The sequence below is a fragment of the Pan paniscus genome, chromosome 2 (assembly GCF_029289425.2).
Source record: "Pan paniscus chromosome 2, NHGRI_mPanPan1-v2.0_pri, whole genome shotgun sequence".
In the NCBI taxonomy this organism is placed as follows: Eukaryota; Metazoa; Chordata; class Mammalia; order Primates; family Hominidae; genus Pan; species Pan paniscus.
Window position 1 is genome coordinate 175,045,934 of NC_085926.1, and position 15,008 is coordinate 175,060,941.

Genomic DNA, 15,008 nt, shown 5'->3' on the forward strand with positions numbered 1-15,008 from the left:
AAAACATTAACAAAAGAGATCACACGCAGAGAACAAAACAGATGCAAATCTAAAAGATTTAAATCACAGAGTATTTTCTCTGGCTACAAAGAAAAGTCCCATACAAAGTTACCAAATATTTGAAATCAGATAAACATATTCCTAAAGTAAACAAAGGCTCAAAGAAGAAATCACAATGAAAATTAAAAATCATTCTGAAGTATATGAAAAGAGAAGAGCGTACCAAAAATAGTAAAATGCAGCTAAAGCAACACCTTAAGTGCACTATTTCACAAACAAAACGAATTTGAGATCACTGATCTAAGTTTAAGAAGCTAGAAAAAGGGCAAATTAAACAAAGAAAGCGCTAATATCAATGCAACAGAAAACAGACACACAACACTGAAAAAGCAGTGAAACAAAACTGTCTTTTGAACAAATCAATAAAACTGATACCTCTCACTAAACTGATCAAGATTTGTATTGTGAATTATGAAAAATAAAAAAACATGGCCACAGACTCCACATTAATTGAAAGAATATTAAGCTAATAATTTCTTTAAGAAATAAAACTCCTTTGAAAGACATGAATTACCAAAAATGACTCAAGATTTTTTTGATCTATGTTGTTCTGTATCTATGAAAGAAATTTAATTTGGGAAACAAAAGGTGTATGAATTTAAAAGAATAAATTAATAGTCATTGTCTATAGATAATGTGAATACATAAGAAAAGCTGATCTTAAAGGATACTAAGGACTTTCAAAAGGAGAAAGATAGTTTTTTTCTTTTTTCCAAGAAATGGTACGAAAACAACTGAATAGTCACATGGAAAAAAAAAATGAACTTCAACTTTTACCTCATACCATACACAAAAATTATATCAGTTTTGGCCGGCTGCAGTGGCTCATGCCTGTAATCCGTGCACTCCGGGAAGAGGGCGGATCCCCTGAGGTCAGGAGTTCGAGACCAGCCTGACCAACATGGAGAAACCCCGTCTCTACTAAAATTACAGAATTAGCCAGGCGTGGTGGCACATGCCTGTAATCCCAGCTACTCGGGAGGCTGAGGCAGAGGAATCACTTGAACCCGGGAGGCGAAGGTTGTGGTGAGCCAAGACTGCACCATTGCACTCCAGCCTGGGCAACAAGAGTGAAACTCCATCTCAAAAAAAAAAAGTAAACCATTTTTTAATCTAAAAGCTAACACTCTAAAACTTCTAAATAGAAATACAGGATAAAATTTCTTAGAACAAAAAAAAACCAGAAACCATTAAAAAAAAAAACCCTAGAATTCATGAAAATGTGAAACTTCTACTCTACCAAAAAAAAAAAAAAAAAAAAAAAAAAAAAAGGCACGAAAGGAATGAAAAATCAAGACATATAGGCCAGGCATGGTGGCTCACGCCTGTAATCTAAGCACTTTGGGAAGCCAAGAAGGGCGGATCTGACGTCAGGAGTTTGAGACCAGCCTGGCCAACATGGCAAAACCCCCGTCTCTACTAAAAACACAAAAATTAGCCAGGTGTGGTGGCGGGCGCCTGTAATCCCAGCTACTCGGGAGGCTGAGGCAGGAGAATCCCTTGAACCCAGGAGGCAGAGGTTGCAGTGAGCCAAGATCACGCCATTGCAGCCTAGGGACAGAGTGAGACTCCATCTCAAAAAAAAAAAAAAAAAAAAAAAAAAATATATATATATATACACACACACACACACATATATATACACACACATACATTTATATATATATATATATATATATATATATAATTCTGACAAAACACTTGTGTCTGGAATATAAAAAAGAATGCCACAACAATTACATGAGGACATATGACCCAAATTTTCAAAGGAGCAAAATATTTGAACAGTTCACAAAAAGATGTATGAATGTCCTCAGAAGTAAAAACTAAAACACAAGGAGATACTAGTTTCTATATACTACTATACACTAGAATATAGCTCAAAGCTGGAAGCAACACAAATATCCATCAACTGGGAATGGACAAAAAATTGTGCTACATCCGCACAACAAAATGACAATTCAAGGAGGGACAAGTCAAGCACAAAATACACAGTGTATGTATCACTTTCTACTCTTGCTAGATGATGAATTACCACAAACGTAGTAGCTTAAAACAACACAAATTTGTTAATTTGTAGTTCTGTAAGTTACAAGTCTGACACAGGTCTCACTGGGCTAAAATGAAGGTGTAAACAGGTGTAATCATTCCTCTCTGGGCCAGGCACAGTGTCTCACACCTGTAATCCCACTTTGGGAGGCTGAGGCAAGAGGACTGCTTGAGCCCATGAGGTCAAAGCTGGAGTGAGCTGTGACTATGTCACTGTACTCCAGCCTGAGTAACAGAATGAGACTCTATCTCAAAAAACAAAAAGAAAAAAAATTTCCTCTCCGGAGGCTCCTAAAGCAGATTAGTTTCTTTTGACTTTTCTAGACTCTGGAGGCACCAGCATTCCCTTGGCTCAGGGCCTCGTCCTCCATCTTCCAAGCCAAGAAATGTGTGCATCTCACCATTCTTCAGCAGTCATTAGTCCTATCACCCTCTCACTACAGATTTTAAGGATCTGTATGATGAGATTAGACTTGCTGGCATGATTTAGTATATAATACTATAAAATTCTGAATTTAACATAAAGAAATACCACATTTGTACTCAATTCAGAACACTCTGGGTTATACGTGACCTTGTTGGTTTAAATGAGGATTACCTTGGCATCACTCTCTGCATCAAGGCTCTTAATCACATGTGTAAAATGCCTTTGCCATGGAAGGTTAAATACCCACAGGTTCTGGGAATTAGAGTATGGATGTCTTAGAGGGATCTTTATTCTCCCTACCACAAAATGGAATGGAATTCCATTCATATGAAATTTCTCAAGAAGCAAAACTAACCTGCAGTGTTAGAAAGCAAATTAGCCGTTTCCTGGGATGGGCGTGCCAAAGGGGACTAACTGCAATTGGGAACAAGGGAATTTTTCCAGTTTTATACGTGATCTTCGTCTTAAATTGTGGTAGTTGCACAGGTATATACATTTGTATATTATTCAAATACACTTCAAATGAATGCATTTTATCATATGTAAAGTATAGCTCAATGAAGTTTGTTTGAAGATCATAAATACTATCCTCGTTAAGTGTTTTATTTTAGTTGTTTCCCCCCACCCCCAAGGCTAATAGGTTTGCTCATAGGTAGGTTGGAAAACTGTGAGGCTATCTCATGTATCTTAAGGTCCCACCACGGTAGTTTTCAATAAAACAATCTACATGAAGAACTGGATAGTTTTTATAACATTATTTCTAAAAAATAAAAAGTAAAAAAAAAAAAAAAAAAAAAAAAACCCTGCTGCAAATTCCACTGTAAATATAGGATTTGTTTCTTTTCCTTTTTTTTTTTTTTAAGACAGTCTTGCTCAGTCGCCCAGGCTGGAGTGCAGTGGCACAATCTTGGCTCACTGCAACCTCTACCCTCCTGGGTTCAAGCCATTCTCCTGCCTCAGCCTCCCCAGTAGCTGGGATTACAGGTGCGAACCACTATGCCCAGCTAATTTTTGTATTTTTAGTAGACACGGAGTTTCACCATGTTGGCCAGGCTGGTCTCGAACTCCTGACCTCATGATCCGCCCGCCTCGGCCTCCCAATGTGCTGGGATTACCGGCGTGAACCACCACGTCCGGCCAATATAGGAATTTAAAACAAGACTACAACTGACAGAAGAGCCATTCATCCCTATGGTATACTCCTAAATTTCATATTATATATTAGACCCTGAAAATCCTGTTGCTATGGTGTTGCTCCCAGGAGACATTTCAGCAGCAGTAACCAGGAAGAGCTAAGAAGCTGACAGACCTGCATATAGATATGATTAGAAAATCATCTGTGGCGCTTTAGGGATTCTGTTTGAGCACCTCTAGATTAAAGAAAATTGGACACTACTAACAGCCCTAAGGCTATATAAACCCAAGAAATTAACCTAACCTCCCCAGCCCCTCAAGTAATATTAAAGAGATATCATTCTTCTATAAACAATATAAATCAAGAAGAGAAACATCCATCCTGCGGGCCACATTAAACTACTAAGGCCACTAAATGGACGTATTTTCCCACCTCCAAAACTAAGCTATAATAAATACAATATGGTCTCTAAAATTATTAGCATTCAAAGAGACTCAATGTAGAGATACCCTATTAAAAGTTTTAATTCTCCTAAAATGTAAAAAGAACAAGAAGAATTTTTTATTTTTAATTCCTGCAGTGGTAAAGACAGTTTTTACTTATGTGGAACTCAGCTGGATTTTCTCAATGGGTAAAAAAAAAAGAGAGAGAGAAATCAGTTTCTACCATAGGTTTAAAAAGCTGAGGCTGATTCTCCTGCTGCTGAGGAAAGTAAATAGCTCACTTCCAATACTGAAAGAAGTAGCTACTTGAAATTATATCAATTCTCTAATGCTAAAAAGATTACCTTAAAAATGGTAAGGAAATTACCACTTACACCACAACTGGAGTATACATTTTATAAAATAAGGGCCCTCTATTTTAAAATAAAGTACATTCAATGCTGTTGTGAGAACTGTATGATTTATTTAAAAGAAATACTATAGAAAAGTCAATATATATAATTCATACACATATAAATGACAAGCTTGATCAAAATAACTACTTGAAAAACCAAGACACAAAATTCTCATCACATTTTCAGCAGCATGAGTTTTTATATCCATTCTCTCTTCTTAAAATAAGCACCAAATTTATAGCACCCCTTTGAAGCACTAAAAATATGTCAGTGTGCAAAAATCAGGTAGGAAAAGAAAAAAGTCATCCAAGTAAATAATTATAATCAGCGTTAAGTGTTACAAAGTACCAGCTCCTACGAAAGTCCTAAGTAAGTAATGTCCCTACTGCCACCTGATGCACAGGGCTTAGTAAAGACTAATGATGGCCACTGTTTCCAAGTGAAGCGATGCTGGCCCCTGAGTTTCAAGACACTAGTTTTGCATCTTCATAAGGATGCTACGTTTTTGCAGTAAAATTTAGGATGTCTATTTGTTTAAAAATTTTTTAAGCTATATTAATAGGTCAAGGTCGTTAATACCACCACATTAATGCATTTAACCTCATAGTTTAATTTAACTTAATATAAAGTAGTGGTGAAGAGCAAGGCTAGACAGCTAGATTTGCATGTAACCCTGAGCACATTACTTAATCCAATAAAGAGTGGGGAAAATGGAGCAAGAGGGAACAAAATAATAGTACTTTCTCAAGAAGCTCAAATAACAAGTAAATTGAAGAGCTGCTGGAAGCCTTGTTTAGCTGCTTTGCAAACCATGTAAGTAGAAGTATCTGGTAGGGCGCAGTGGCTCAGTCCTGTAATCCCAGCACTTTGGGAGGACGTCATGGTAGTGCATCATGACATCAGGAGATCTAGGCCATCCTGGCTACCACGATGAAACCCCATCTCTACTAAAAATACAAAAAATTAGCTGGGCGTGGTGACAGGCGCCTGTAGTACCAGCTATTCAGGAGGCCAAGGCAGGAGAATGGCGCGAACCCGGGAGACTGAGCTTGCAGTGAGCCAAGATTGCGCCACTGCACTCCAGTCTGGGCGACAGAGCGAGACTCCGTCTCAAAAAAAAAAAAAAAGTATCCAATTGGCAGCGAGAAAGAAGAATCAAATAATGTCCAGAACAATCTTCACTGAGTCCATAGTTCCCATTCTGCTTCCAATTCCAGGATATATTACTTGCGCTGGGTTTGATGGGATACTTCCCAATGAATTCTTTTTCTTCAAGCTCTCGATTATTTTTTATTATTTGAAACTCAGTCCTAAATCATAAAACATGTTTATAAAGAGCTAAAACATTCTAGCCCAGGCGTGGTGGTTCACACCTGTAATCCACGCACTTTGGGAGACTGAGGAGGGTGGATCACCTGAGGTCAGGAGTTCGAGACCAGCCTGGCCAACATGGTGACACCACATCGCTACTAAAAATACAAAAGTTAGCCAAGCATGGTAGTGCATACCTGAGGTCCCAGCTCCTTGGGAGGCTGAGATGCGAGGACTGCTTGAGCCCAGAGGACGGAGGTTGTAGTGAGCCGAGAACACGCCACTGCACTCGAGCCTGGGTGACAGAGTGAAACTCTGTCTCAAAAAAAAAAAATAAATAAAGATCTAAAACATTCTCTAGAAATGTAAAAAAATTTATATCAAGTACTAAAACAAAGCCAGTTAATCTTAGATACACAAATGTACACAAACACACCTAGGTTTGTTGTGTTTCCGTTTTGGAAATTTGGTAAATACTTAACAGCATAATTTTCCATTTGTTATAGTCTAATTTGTTTTCCTGTTTCTCTGACTGTTTTGCCTATCATCTTAGATAACCCCTGTGCCAGTCCTTGACTCCTTGCTTTCCCATGTGTTTCTTTTAGCTAGTCTACATGCTACCCCTTAAGTTCTCTTTTCCCCAAAATCCTGACTGAAAAAAAGACTTCTACAAGCAGTCAGCAAACAGGTTATTTCCCACACATATCTCACATTTTTATTTACATTATGAGCCAGTTAGGTTAATTACACTTTTCAGTGACTCAAATGCAAGTAAAAGATTCTGAACTCAGCACTAATAATGTCAAACCCTACATAAAAGGCACTAATTGGCCAGGCGCGGTGGCTCACGCCTGTAATCCTAGCACTTTGGGACGCTGAAGCGGGTGGATCACCTGAGGTCAGGAGTTTGAGACCAGCCTGGCCAACTTGGTGAAACCCCATCTCTGCAAAAAAATATAAAAATTAGCCAGGCATGATGGTGGATGCCTATAATCCCAGCTACTCGGGAGGCTGATGCAGGAGGATCACTTGAACCTGGGAGGTAGAGGTTGCAGTGAGCCAAGATCATGCCACTGAACTCCAGCTTGGGTGACAGAGTGAGACTCCAACTCAAAAAAAAAAAAATCTAAGACCCATCACCCAGTTAAGAATCATATATCAACAATAAGCACATGAAAATATTCTCAACATCATTTGTCACCAAGGAAATTCAAATTATAACCACAATGAGACACCACACACTCCCACTCAAATAGCTGAAACTAAAAAAGAACTAAAAATATTAAGTGTTGACAAAAACACAGAGCAATTAGAACTTACAAACACTGCTAGTGAAAGAGCAGACTGGTACAATCACTTTGAGGAATGGTTATAGCAGTTTCTAAAGTTAAACATATATCTACATCCTATTATCAATTTCATTTCTAATACACCAAAAAGACGTTAAGTGCTTTAGAATGTTCACAGCAGTTTTATTCAGATAAGCGCAATGTTGAAAACTCCACATATCTGTCCAAAGAGTAAAACAGATAGTAGTATTACATTTATGCGTGTGTATCAATGAAAAAGAAACTACTGCTTGATACAATAAATGATGAAGCACAGATTTACATGACCAGTCTCTAGTGAACACAGGTCAATACAGTGGTTACCTTTGGTGGGCAAGATACTGACTGGAAGAACGGACAAGGGAGCCTGCCTGCTGGAAGGCATGAAATGTTCCGTGTCTCAATTTTGTTGGTAGTTACAAGGGTGGATAATATGTTTTAATTTTAAAAAATCATAGGCACAACTAATTTATGGTAACAGAAATTAGAAAACTGATTGTCTAAGATGGAGAGAAGGAAAAACAAAATGGGGCCTGAGGAAATTTTCTGAGTGATGGAAATGTTCTAAATCTTGACTGGGGTGGGTTACATGGTCAGTTTTACATGAGCTGTTAAAACTCATCAAAACAGTACACTTAACATCTGTTCATTTTATTGAAAGTAAATCATACCTCAACTAAAAGAAAGTTTACTGAGTTATACATCTACAAGTGTATACTTTGCCTTATGTAAATTACAGCACAATAAAAAATGGAAGTGCCCAAAATAAAAGTCCGCTAAGAAGAAATGACTTAAATATACAAAAAGATGCTCGATCTTATTCAAAATAAAAAAGAAATCAGAAAGACACTAAAGTAATATCTTCACTAGCAGATTATCAAAGAGCAAAACATTTGGTAACACTATGTTGGCAAGAACATGGGCAGAGACACATTGAGAGCAGGAATGTAAACCGGTACAGCCTCTGTGAAGTCAGTCTGGCAGTCACTACCCTAATTATTTACAAATGCACATATCCTTTGACCCAGCAATTCCAATTATTTATTTATCATACAGACATCCTTTTATGCATAGGGAATGATCTATGTACCAAGGTTATTCACTCAACATTGCCACAGCCACAGACTGAGGCAACCTGAATATCCATCAATGAAGGGACTGGTTAAACTATGGAGTACCAATACAGTAAAATGTCTTGCAGCCATTTAAAAGAAAAAAAAGAGGCCGGGCGTGGTGGCTCACGCTTGTAATCCCAGCACTTTGGGAGGCCAAGGCGGGCGGATCACTTGAGGTCAGGAGTTCGAGACCAGCCCTGCCAACATGAGGAAACCCCGTTTCTACTCAAAATACAAAAAAATTAGCCAGGCATGGTGGCGAGCACCTGTAATCCCAGCTACTCAGGAGGCTGAGGCAGAAGAATCACATGAAACCAGGAGGTGCAAGCTGCAGTGAGCCAAGATCATGCCATTACCATCCAGCCTGGGCAACAAGAGCAAAAACTCCGTCTGAAAAAAAAAAAAAGAAAGCTCTTTGTGTAGATGTAAGAAGATGTAAAATATATAAGGTAAAAACAGCAAAACACATCAAAGTGACTAGTACCCTAATATTTGTATTTAAAACAATACTGGGGAGAGGGTGTAAAGTATACACTTAATTACTTTTATATATATAAAATATCTGGAAGGATACAAAGAAAACTGATGACAGTGGTTAGCTCTAGGAAAGTAACTTGGTAGGGGTAGGGGTAGGGGAGAGAATATTTATGAATTTTGAACAACGTAAATATATTACCTAGCCAACAAATCTTTTCTGAAGCAGTAATCAGCTTCAATTCATATGTATCACTTTCTATACACATAGGTATACACATAAATACGCAAAATGTATCCATAGTTCAGATTTATGTTATTACAATTAAACAGTAAAAACTCAGTACTTCTGCCCAAGCACAAAAAAGAATATATACCTTTACTCACCTCAAATATATTCCCAATATGTTCCTGAAAAGGAAATATTTTTCTTCAACCAGAGAATTATTAGCAACAATCAACAATAGAGAAAGGCCAGCAGATTATACGCCCTTCTTAACACCAACCATGCACACGCATACGCTCAGCAACATACCGTAAAACAACTAACATAACATTTCAAAATTCTTGTTCCAGAGCTGAGTAAAATTCATTATTGTGGCTTGGTTAGGACTCCCTGACTTGACATTAAAAACTGTTCATGTTTACAACTACCACAATGTTTGCTATCCGAGTATTCCCTCCTGCAAAGACCTTCAAATGGCCCCTAAATTGTTAAAACTTGGAATGGCTTAATTTACACATCACTCCCTATTTTCAATTTTTTTTTTTTTTGAAATGGAGTCTTGCTTGTCGCCCAGGCTGGAGTGCAATGGCGCAATGTTGGCTCACTACAACCTCCATCTCCCGGGTTGAAGCGATTCTCCTGCCTTAGCCTCCCGAGTAGCTGGGATTACAAGCGCCTGCCACCATACCTGGCTAATTTTTGTATTTTCAGTAGAGATGGGGTTTCCCCATCTTGGCCACGCTGGTCTCAAACTCCTAACCTCATGATCCACCCGCCTCGGCCTTCCAAAGTGCTGGGATTACAGGCGTGAGCCACTGCGCCCAGCCTACTTCTAAATTTTTGAAGAAACAAATTGAAAAAGATTATACAAATAAATGGAAAAATGTCTCATGTTCACGAACTGAAAGAATATTGTTAAAATGTCCATACTACCCAAAGTTATCTGCAGAGTCAATGAAATCTCTATCAAAATTTCAATGACATTTTTCACATCTTCTGGAGCTGGGCTGAATAGAGATTATGAACTACAAGACTATGGTATCCCTAAAAATTTCAAATACTCTACAGCATTGTAGGAAAAGTTGTATATTTACTTTAAAATATTTTTAAACATATGTTCGAGTTTGTTGAAGTTTTAATTTTTTTTTTTTTACCGTGGCAAAGAAATGTATGATAGTACTACATTTTACTTAACCTTAATGCCTTCCTTCTTTCTCATATCTAAAAATTTGTTATGGATTCTAGCTAACACAATAAGAAAAGGTAAAGAATGGGAAGGAAGAAATAAAACTATCTTTGTTCACAGATGACATGATTGTCTACACAGAAAATCTGAAAGAACTGACAAAAAAAACTCCAGGAACTAATAAGCAATTACAGTAAGCTTGCAGGATACAAGGTTAATATACAAAAGTGAATCGCTTCCCAATTTGAAGTGAAAAACACAAAACCATTTATATTACTTAGGCACAAATCTAACAATTGGATAAGATCTATATAAAGAAAGTCTGATGAAATAAATCAAAGAACTAAATAAATGGAGAAATACTCCATTTCCTTGGATAGAAGACTCAATACTGTCAAGATGTCATTTCTTCCCAACTTGATCTACAAATTCAACATAATCTCAATCAAAATCCCAGCAAATTTTGTGGATATCAACAACCTTAAGTCTTAAGTTTACATGAAGTTTTTTTGAAGGCGAGAACAAAGTGAAAGGATTTGCCCTACTTGACCTCAAGACTTCCTAAAAAGCTACAGTTATCAAGACAATATGGTATTAGTGAAAGAATAGTTCAGTGGAACAAAATAGCCCAGAATACATCTGTACATAGAAAACTGATCTCTGACAAAGTAACAAAGACAATACAATGGAGCAAAGACAGTCTATTCAACAAAGAGTGCTGGAACAACTAAACATCCATATGCAAAAAACCAGTCTAGACTCAGCCCTCACACTCTTCACAAAAACTAAGTCAAAATAGATCACAGAGCCAGGTTCAGTGGCTCACACTTGTAATCCCACCACTTTGGGAGGCTGAGTAAGATGATCACTTGGGGCCAGGAGTTCAAGACCAGCCTAGGCAACATGGCAAAAGCGTTATCTCCACAAAAAAATTAGCTGGACATGGTGGTATGCCCCTGTAGACCCACCTACTCAGGAGGCTGAGGTGGGAGGATTGCTTGAGCCTGGGAGGCGGAGGTTGCAGGAAGCCAAGATAACCTCACTGCACTCCAGCCTGGGCAACAGAGCCACACCCTGTCCAAAAAAATGGATCATAGGCCAGGCACAGTGGGTCACACCTGTAATCCCAGCACTCTGGGAGGCCAAGGCAGGTGGATTGGCTGAGCTCAGGAGTTTGAGACCAGCTTGGGCAACATGGTGAAACTCCCATCTCTAAAAATAATAACAATAACAATGATAATGAGATAAATAAAATACAATAAAGGAAAAATATATTAAAAACTCACCAATAGGGAAACATACAACCCTATTTAAAAATAGGCCAAGAATATTAAACAGAGACCTTATTCAAAGAACACATACGTATGTAAATATGCATGTGAAAAGATGTTCCACATCACATACTGATATGGTTTGGCTTTGTGTTCCCATTCAAATCTCATCTTCTAATCCCCAGGTGCTGAGGGAAGGGCCTCATGGGAGGTGAATGGATCGTGCAGCTTCCCCCATGCTGTTCTGATAATAGTGAGTTCTCTGATGGTTTTATATGGGGCTCTTCCTCCTTCTCTTCCTTCACACTCTCTTGCTTGCTGCCCTGTTAGAAGTGCCTGCTTCCCCTTCTGCCATGATTGTAAGTTTCCTGAGGCCTCCCCAGCCATGCAGAACTGTGAGTCAACTAAAACTCTTTTCTATATAAATTACCTGGTTTGGGGCTGTTCTCTATAGCAGTGTGAGAATGGACTTACTACATACACCATTTGGGGATTGCAAATTTAAACAATAATGAAATATCACTACACACCTATTAGAATGGTCAAAACCTGGAAGTGAAAACACCAAATGCTGGTGAAGATGTGGAGCAAGAGGACTCTCATTCATTGCTGGTGCAATCACAAAATGGTACCGCCACTTTGGGAGACAGTTTAACGCTTTCTTACTAAAACTAAACGTACTCTTACCATATGATCCAGCAAACATTTCCTTGGTATCTACCCAACAAGTTTAAATCTTATGTCCACACAAAAACCGGTACGTGGATGCTTATAATAGCTTTATCCATAATTGCCAAAACTTGGAAGTAATGGAGACGCCCTTCAGTAGGTCAAAGTTGATAAACTTGGTACATGCAGACAATGGATTATTATTCTACACTAAAAAGAAATGAGCTATCAAACCATGAAAGGACATGGAGGAATCTTAAATACATATTACTACATGAAAGAAGTCAATCTAAAAAGGCTACATACTACACGATTCCAGTTATGTGACATTCTGGAAAAGGCAAAATTATGGAGGCAGCCAGAAGGTTGCCAGGAAGTGGGGGAAGGGATGAATAGGTGAAGCACAAAAAATGTTTAGGGCAGTGAAAATCCTCTCTATTATAAGGCAAGATGCAAATGTCATTATACATTTGGTCGAACACGCAGAACGTACAACACCAAGAGTGAACCCTAATGTAAACTATGGACTTTGGGTGATAATGATGTCAACTTAGGTTCATCAACTGTAACCAACGTACCACTCTGGTGCAGGATGTTGGTAACTGGGGACACAAGGCAGAGGGTATGGAAAACCTCTGTGTCTTTCTCTCAATTTTATTGTGAACCTAAAACTGCTCTTTAAAAATTAAGTCTCTTAGGCTGGGCGCAGTGGTTCATGCCTGTAATCCCAGCACTCTGGGAGGCCAAGGCAGGCGGATCACCTAAGGTTGGGAGTTCGAGACCAGCCTGACTAACATGGAAAAATCCCATCTCTACTAAAAATACAAAAATTAGCCAGGCGTAGTGGTGTATGCCTGTAATCCCAGCTAGCTACTCGGGAGGCTGAGACTCTTGAACATGGGAGGTGGAGGTTGCAGTGAGTCGAGATCATGCCATTGCACTACAGCCTGGGCAACAAGAGCGAAACACTGTTTCAAAAAAAACAACAAAAAAAATAAGTATCTTAAAAAAGTGTTGTTATAGGACAAAAACTCCAATACAAGTTTTATAATTACTACTCTGGACTTTCAAATAATAAATGGGAAACAACCAAAAACTTTCAGCATCTTTTCAGTTAAGCTAAATTCTTCCATGTAATGAGATAAATATATAAACAATATAAATTAGGCCATGTTATATAACAGAAACTAGGATTCTGTCACAGGTAAATTAAAAATAACTTATGAATCCTTTTCTCATTAAAGTGTTCATTTAGGTACACAAAATTCTAAGAAATACATTACTACTTGAAGTTAAAAAGAATCAACATGGAAGAAAACACGGAAATAAACCTTTTTTTTTTTTTTTTTTTTTTGAGACGGAGTTTCACTCTTGTTGCCCAGATTGGAGTGCAGTGGTGCAATCTCGGCTCACTGCAACCTCCGCCTCCCGCATTCAAGCGATTCTCCTGCCTCAGCCTTCTGAGTAGCTGGGATTACAGGCACCCGACACCATACCCAGCTAATTTTTTTATTTTTAGTAGAGGCGGGGTTTCACCATATTAGCCAGGCTGGTCTTGAACTCCTGACCTGAGGTGATCCACCCACCTGGGCCTCCCAAAGTGCTGGGATTACAGGGGTGAGCTACTACGTCCGGCCATGAACCGTTTTCTAAAGGCTCCAAATACAATGTATTTCACAATCAGTTGTTACTGCTTCACTTGGTGTTCATGAAAGGATGTGAACATAATGAACATACTGAACTTTTCTCTCTCTACAAACTTGTATACATTTAATGCTATAATAAACATATACTTTACAAAATATTTAAGTATTAAAATAAAAATTCAATCATTTCTGAATTACATTTACTTATTAAGCCTAAAAGCTGCATTATTTGATTTACAATTATTTAAAGTATTCACTTCATTTAAATCTTTAGCCATTTTATGGTTTTCCATAATAGGAAATACAGATTTGGAGAGGGGGAAACAAATGTTGACTTACCCTGTCTTTGCCTTATCAATCCAACTACCCTCTAGTCAGTCATCTTAGACTAAGTGATTAACTTTTTTTTCTTATTATTTTAGGATTCTTGAATCCCTAAAGCTTGACCACATATTTACAAAAATGAAAACTCCACATATTTACAAAAATGAAAACTCAGTTGTTAAGGTGGTAATAGTAATTACATTTTATCATTTTCTTAATGTTGTTCATTAATCAATAGCGATAAAGTGGGAATTTATCACTTCGATATGTTCCAACATCAGTGAAGACCAAATTCCATGGATACCAATTTCTTTAGATTTTAAATCTAGAATTTATACCTTTTGTAATCATTAGCCTAAAGGAGAAATAAGTTATAATCACCTTGCAGCCACAAAAGTGGATAAATCTTTGAATTTTACAATTATCTCTCTTTTTAAAAGCACTATTTCATTATGTTAAGATTCACAGTTATAAAAACAATCAGATTGACATTTCAGTTACTATCACAAGGGTTCCAGGAAGACACTAAAGAGTCAAAGCTAAGAAAAGCATGATCATGGCAGATACACGGAATAAGAAACTATTCAAAATAATGCTACCATATTAGAACATTTTGCAAACTATGCACTACATGTATATTCAAGCAATGCTACTACAAAACCACTGTTATAACTGAAGCTTAATAGAGAAATGACAAAGACTTCCAGTAATGGAGTGGTACAACTTTTCCAAAGGTAATACACAAGACAAACTGCACACATACCCATATAACTGTTTCCAAACACTAATCCCTCACTCTTTCTTCACTGGTCAAAACAGTCAGCAGCTCTAAAAGATGTAAATGAGATGAAGACCAAAAGTTAAGGAGCACTGCCAACAAAAAGATCAGGAGATGAAGAGATCCACAATGACCACTTACTTAAATCCTTCCGCCTAATTCACTCCCTTT

At 37.8% G+C, this 15,008-nt stretch overlaps 1 protein-coding gene across 9 annotated transcripts in view; it reads right to left on the bottom strand.

The window, feature by feature from the left end:
• The window catches only part of TBL1XR1 (TBL1X/Y related 1), a 185,168-nt gene that overhangs the window by 142,399 nt on the left and 27,761 nt on the right, over positions 1 to 15,008 (bottom strand). For 2 of the 9 annotated variants that reach the window (XM_055110699.2, XM_055110696.2), the window contains exon 2: positions 6,018 to 6,135. The exons of the other annotated variants lie outside the window; for them this stretch is intronic. The gene's annotated coding sequence lies outside the window, so the exon portion shown is untranslated. The remainder of the gene's footprint in view (positions 1 to 6,017; positions 6,136 to 15,008) is intronic. 9 annotated transcript variants of the gene reach the window in all.